Source organism: Miscanthus floridulus, chromosome 17 (assembly GCF_019320115.1).
Source record: "Miscanthus floridulus cultivar M001 chromosome 17, ASM1932011v1, whole genome shotgun sequence".
NCBI lineage: Eukaryota > Viridiplantae > Streptophyta > Magnoliopsida > Poales > Poaceae > Miscanthus > Miscanthus floridulus.
Genome location: NC_089596.1, coordinates 108,457,016 through 108,464,269, shown reverse-complemented (window position 1 = coordinate 108,464,269; position 7,254 = coordinate 108,457,016). Strand labels below are relative to the sequence as shown.

The 7,254-nt window shown below is 41.8% G+C and overlaps 1 pseudogene; it reads left to right on the top strand.

The window, feature by feature from the left end:
- Positions 1–540: 540 nt before the first annotated feature.
- LOC136518954 (uncharacterized) lies at positions 541–1,197 on the top strand (annotated as a pseudogene).
- Positions 1,198–7,254: the final 6,057 nt, after the last annotated feature.

Genomic DNA, 7,254 nt, shown 5'->3' with positions numbered 1-7,254 from the left:
GCTAAGTCCCGCCTTAATCCCCATGGTCTTTATACTCCATTACCAGTTCCGAATGTACCTTGGGAAGATATATCCATGGATTTTATTTTGGGGTTACCTCGGTCTCAGAGGGGGAGGGATTCTAACTTTGTTGTTGTTGACTGATTCTCTAAAATGGCACATTTTATTCCATGTCATAAGAACGACGATGCTTCACATGTTGCTGATTTGTTTTTCAGGGAGATCGTTCATTTACATGGAGTACCAAGGACTATTGTTTTAGATCGGGATACAAAATTTCTAAGCTATTTTTGGAAGACGTTATGGGCTAAACTTGGTACAAAGTTGTTATTTTCCACCACTTGTCATCCACAAACCGATGGGCAAACTGAAGTTGTCAACCGTACCTTGTCCACCATGTTGCGTGCTGTGTTGAAAAAGAATTTGAAGCAGTGGGAAGACTGCCTTCCATAAGTTGAATTTGCTTATAACAGGGCAGTCCATTCCACAACAAACTTTTGTCCATTTGAAATTGTTTATGGGTTTAAACCGCACACTCCCATGGATCTTTTGCCTTTACCATTACAGGAACAAGTTAACTTGGATGCAGCAAAGAGATCAGATTTTCTCAAGAAGCTACATGATGAGACAAGAAGGAATATCGAGAAGAAATCAGCACAATATGCAAAGCAAGCGAACAAAGGTAAGAAGAAGGTTACATTCTAGCCCGGAGACCTCGTGTGGTTGCATCTACACAAGGATCGATTTCCCCAACAGCGCAAGAGTAAGTTATCTCCTAGGGGTGATGGTCCGTTCAAGGTTTTACACAAGATAAATGATAATGCTTACAAAATTGAGCTACCACCTGAATATTCCAATGTGAGTACAACATTCAATGTCAAAGACTTACTTCCATTTGTTGGTGAGCCTGAGTCGAGGACGACTCCTTCTCAAGAGGGGGAGGCTAATGAGGACATTCCTAGCATTCACTCATCTTCAAATGAAACTCCACTTGATAAAGCTGGTCCAATTACAAGAAGTAGAGCTAAACAATTGGAGAAGGAAATTCATTCTCAGGTGAACGCTAACCTTATGTTTAATAATCAGTTTATGTTGAATGAGCCTATGCTTTTGAGTTCTTGTTCCAATGTCCTTAGGAATGATGGAGTGTATGAACCAGCATGGGATGAAGATGGATTCAAGCCTTTGGACATTTGAACCAAGAAGCCTATGGTGTGCAAGAATAAAATGGTGGTTCATCACCTTTCCATGGAAATGCAACCAGAAGCTAGATGACTGATACATGGTACGAATTCCAAGCATCACTGCGGACAGAATACAAGGAGTTAGATGGTGTTCTATATGTGGATGGAAGCATCTTCAAGTCTACTTTCCAGCCCATCAAACGGCTCATTATTTGGACTTCCCAATAAAGAGTTATGCTCATTTTAGTAACTGCTATCAGAAGCTGAAAGACGCGCGAACCAGCCACGAAATCCACTGGTGCATGTGCATGCTGCCATTTACTCCAAGCTAAACGTTCCTATCCCTATATATATCTTGTACTAGACAATGAAAGGTCAGATCTTGATTAGCTGAATTCAGAATACACAAACTCGTGGAGTTTTGTTTATGCATGAGTCTTGAGAGGCTTGCAACACTTGTTCTTTCGATTCCTGAGGGAGTTGTAGAACACTGAACTGCGGTTCACCTAGTTTGTGCCTTCACGTCTATAGGGCATGATTGCATGGGCTATTTCGTCAGTATGTGGAAGGGTGATTGTCTCAGTAGTTCGTCGCATGGATAGCCTCGCGGTGCACTTCCTCTTCACTAGGTCACGCAGCGACAAGTTATCAAGTTCGTGGATCCTACGAGAAGATCGGGCCACAAAACTTGCTACACGCGTTGCATAGGCATGTGCACATCACCCTATCCAAGGGTAACATATGCCAAGGAAGCTCAATAGGGCCAAGAAGTAACTAGCCATGCTTCAATTGCAATCAGACAGGCCACTAGTCCAAGGAGTGCCCTTATCCCAAGAAGAGTGGAAATCAAAACTAGTGTAACCAAAAGCAGGCCAATTCTAAGGCACGTCCTAGGTACATGCACTATACAGTTGTGGAGGAAATTCCTGTAGGGGAACTTGTTACCACTGGTATGTTCCTTGTAAACAAACACGCCGCAATTGTTTTATTTGATTCTAGAGCTTCGCATTCATTTATGAGTAAGACATTTGCATCTAAGCATGATCAGAAGATAGTGGTCATAGACAAGGGTGGTTATAGTATAAGTTTAGCTAGGGCTACTATCTCTACAAACCAAATAGTCAGAGATGTGCTCATCTCCATACAAGAGATGGAGTATACTATGGATCTCATAGTATTGCCAGGATTAGCCATAGATGTGATGTTGGGCATGAATTGGATGAGTAGTCATGGAGTTCTTATTGACACTACCACTAGAACAATTATGTTGAGAGAACCAAAGGGGGTAGTGCTTTTCTAGTACCGCTTCCCTAGAGTTTTGATCTTCAAAACTTATCATGTGCTATCCAAGCCACTGCTATCTGTGATATTCCAGTAGTTTGTGAATGTCCATATGTATTCCCAGATGAGTTGTTAGGTTTGCCGCCAGATAGGGATATGAAATTTAAGATTGAGTTAGTGCTAGGTACAGCACCTATCTCAGGAAGACCCTATAGGATGCCACCCAATGAGTTAGCTAAACTTAAAATTCAGCTACAAGAACTTTTGGACAAAAGTCTCATTTGACCTAGTTCATCTCCCTAGGGTTGTCCAGCTTTATTTGTGAAGAAGAAGGACAAATCCTTGCAGATGTGTGTGGACTATAAGCCTCTCAATGCAGTAACCATAAAGAACAAGTATCCTTTGCTTTGTATTCATATTTTGTTTGATCAACTATCAAGAGCAAAGGTATTCTCTAAGATTGACTTGAGGTCAAGCTATCACTAGATCAAGATGAATTCAGTGTTCATGCCCGAGCTTAACAAGTTCATGGTTGTGTTTATCGATGATATCCTGATTTACTCTGAGAATGAGGTAGATCATGCAGAGCATCTAAGAGTTGTCTTGTCTAGGCTGAGAGAGCATAAATTGTATGCAAAGTTTAGCAAGTGTGAATTCTAACTAAAGAAAGTACCTTTCTTTGGTCATATATTATCTGAAGATGGAATCTCTATAGACCCATCTAAAGTATAAGAGGTCATGGATTGGAAGGCCCCGACTTCAGTTCATGAAGTTTGGAGTTTTCTAGGGCTAGCAGGCTATTATCGTCGTTTCATTCCTGACTTTTCCAAAATAGCTAAGCCCATGACTAGATTACTTTAGAAGGATGAAAAGTTTAATTGGACTCTAGAGTGTGAGGCTGCTTTTCATACTCTATGAACCTTGCTAACCACTGCTCCTGTTCTAGCACAACCCGACATTGAAAAGCCTTTGATGTGTTCTATGATGCATCAGGTACAAGTTTAGGGTGTGTGCTTATGCAAGAAGGTCAAGTTATTGCATATGCTTCTAGGCAATTGAGAAGGCATGAAGTCAACTATCCTACCCATGATTTAGAGATTGCCGTAGTTGTCCATGCATTGAAGATATGGAGACAATATTAGTTGGGGAATGTATGTCACATATACACTGATCACAAAAGTCTCAAATACATCTTCACTCAACCTGAACTGAACATGAGACAGCATAGATGGTTAGAGCTAATTAAGGACTATAATTTGGAAGTGTACTATCATCCAGGAAAAGCCAATGTTGTAGTAGATGCACTTAGTCAGAAATCTCATTGTAACACCTTGGAAGCCTTGTTGGAAGATGGGTTCAATCTATTGCATCATGTTGTGCTACACAACATCACTGTCAATTGTTCACTTGAGAGCAAAATCATAGAACTACAGAAGATAGATGTAGGTGTGTTTCACATAAAGAAGAAGATGAAGGAACAGGAAACCAAGCATTTCAGGTTGGATGAAAGAGGTGTGCTATGGTTCAAAAACTGACTAGTGGTATTGAAAGACTGCAAACTTAGAAATCAAATCCTAGATGAAGCTCATTCATCCAAGTTGTCCATCCATCGGGTGGTAGCAAAATGTATCAAGATTTAAAAACCTATTTTTGGTGGACCAAGATGAAGAAAGAGATTGTTGCCTTTGTTGCTAGGTGTGATAACAGCAGTACAGTCAAAGCTGATCATTTGAAGCTTGCCGGATTACTAAAACCTTTGTTTGTTCCAGGATGGAAGTGGGAGGAGATCAGCATGGATTTCATTGTTAGACTCCCACCCACTCAAAAGGGTTTTGACTCGGTATGGGTAATTGTAGACTGTCTGACCAAGTTCTCACACTTCATTCCCGTAAGAACCAACTATCGACCGCATCAGTATGTAGAAATATACATAGCTCAGATAGTATGCTTGCAACGGGTACCAAGAACAATTGTGTTAGATAGGGGATCCCAATTCATTGCTCGGTTTTGGGAGCACTTGCACAAGCAGTTAGGTACCAACCTAGTTCAAAGCTCAGCATATCACCCTCGAACCTTTGGATAGACTAAGCGAGTAAATCAAATCTTAGAATAATGGAAATGGGGATCCCGATCTTCTGTCAGGTAGTGATAACTATCATTGTGGTGGAGAATGACACACCGATCCAGCTTCAGATCGAAAGATTGAACCCTGTAATCTTAGCACCACAACTCCTTTGGTTATCAATCGAGACATGAATCTGGTTGACCTCGCCAAGAAGGCTAATTCCTGCCTGCACAACGAAGAACACAAGTAAGAACAAGAAAGAAAGCAACCTAATTGCAGATGAATGATTAATCTCACAAAGTTGGTGTCTCACAAACCGATGAACGGTGAAACTATTCTTGATAGATTAATCTAAGCAAAACTGTCAAAACCTAATGACGGTGGTGGCGTATGCTTACAAAGGTCTTAGGGTCATCGCCTACCCTGGACACGCCCCCTAATGGGCCCAAACATGATACATGGTCCATCGGACCAAAAGACGGTGTCGCAGCACCCTGGTAGATTCTAGATGCTGACATGTTTTGATGATTTCCATTGATTCTAGAGGCCTTTTGATGTGAGACTACTTGTATTGGCTTCCTTATCAAATTAGCTTTCCAACCATATGTGGATCATAAAAAACGGAGCCCGGATGCGTCCTGGGTGACCAGTTTAAGGTAGACTGATCCTAGAGGCCGAGGCAGACTCAAAATCATGTTGGACCGGGCCTCCGGTTTCTGTTGAACGTCCTTGCTGGTCATCAATGCCTCCACCTCTTCCTCTAAGTCCCTCATGACCCTCTCTAATGTTCCTAAGCAAGATAACATCATTAGGTAGTAGTCTATTCTCAAAAGTATGAAAAGGATCGCTTAAGAACGAGCTCACCTCTAAATTGAGTTGATGCATTCGAGCTCGGGTTATTGGACCTTGCATGACGGTTGGAGGATCAGTGGATACATCTGAAGGAGTGATGTCGGACCTCTAAAGTCTTACCAAAATTTGAAAGTTGTAGCAATGGTGCGTGTGTGACCTTGTCCTTCAAAGTGTCAAAGGACTCCTCAGGTGTCTTTCCCTAATGAAACACCACCCCTTTCTTCATCAACTCATGCAACGGGGCAGCAATGGTGCTGAAATCTTTGATGAACCAGTGGAAGAATCCTGCAAGACCAAGAAAACTCCTCACCTGTGTGACGGTTTGGGGAACCGGCCAGCTCTTTATGGCTTCAATTTTCATCTCGTCCACCTCAATTCCCTATAGAGTTACAACATAGCCAAGAAAAGAAACTCGATCCGTACAAAAGATGCACTTCTCAAGGTTACCAAATAAACATGCATCACGTAAAGCATTAAAAACAGCACGTAAGTGATCCATATGTTCATCAAAAGACTTGCTGTAAATCAATATATCATCAAAGTAAACTACCACAAAATGACCAATAAAAGCTCTTAAAACCTCCTTCATTAAGCGCATGAAAGCGCTAGGTGCATTTGTCAAACCAAAAGGCATTACTAACCACTCATACAACCCGAATTTGGTTTTAAACACAGTTTTCCATTCATCTCCAAGTTTCATTCTTATTTGATGGTAGCCACTTCGCAAGTCAATCTTAGTGAAAATTATAGAACCACACAACTCATCAAGCATGTCGTCTAGCCTAGGAATAGGATGACGATACTGAATAGTAATATTATTGATGGCTCTACAATCAAGACACATAGCCAAGTTCCATCTTTCTTAGGAACCAAAAGTACAGGAACGACACAAGGATTAAGGCTTTCACATACATACCCGTGGTCCAAAAGGTCTTGGACTTGCCGCTGAATTTCCTTAGTCTCCTTAGAATTGGTTTGATAGGCAGCACGGTTGGGCAAGGTTGCTCCCATAATCAAATTGATTTGATGCTCTATCCCTCTCATAGGTGGCAGCCCTGAGGGTATCTCAGCTAGAAAAATGTCCTCATACTCCTACAAAAGGTTAGTGATAGTAGGAGGCATGATGGTATACCTTAGCTCTGATACCACTTAATGGAAATGGAGATCCCGATCTTCCCTCAGGTAGTGATAACTATCGTTGTGGCAAAGAATAACACATCGATCCAGCTTCAGATAGAAAGATCGAATCCTGCAATCTTAGCACCACAACTCCTCTAGTTATCAACCAAGACACAAATTTGGTTGACCTCGCCAAGAAGGCTAATCCCTACCTATGCAACAAAGAACACAAGCAAGAATAAGAAAGAAAGCAACCAAATTGCAGATGAATGATTAATCTCATGAAGTTGGGGTCTCCTAAACTGATGAACGGTGAAACTATTCTTGACAGATTAATCTAAGCAAAACCCCCAAAACCTAATGGTGGCGGTGGCATATGATTATAAAGGTCTTTGGGTCATCGCCTACCCTAGACACGCCCCCTAATGGGCCCAAACACGATACACGGTCCATCAGACCAAAAGACGGTGTCGCAGCACCCTGGTAGATTATGGACACTGACTTGTTTCGATGATTCCCGCTGATTCTGGAGGCCTTTTGACATAATACCACATGGATTGGCTTTCTTATCAAATTAGCTTTCCAACCATATATGGATCGTTGAAAATGGAGTCCCGATGTGTCCTGGGTGACCAGTTTAAGGCAGACTAGTCCTGGAGGCCGAGACAGACTCAAAATCATGTTGGACCAGGCCTCTGGTTTCTGTTGAACGTCCTTGCTGGTCATCAACGCCTCCACCTCTTCCTCTAAGTC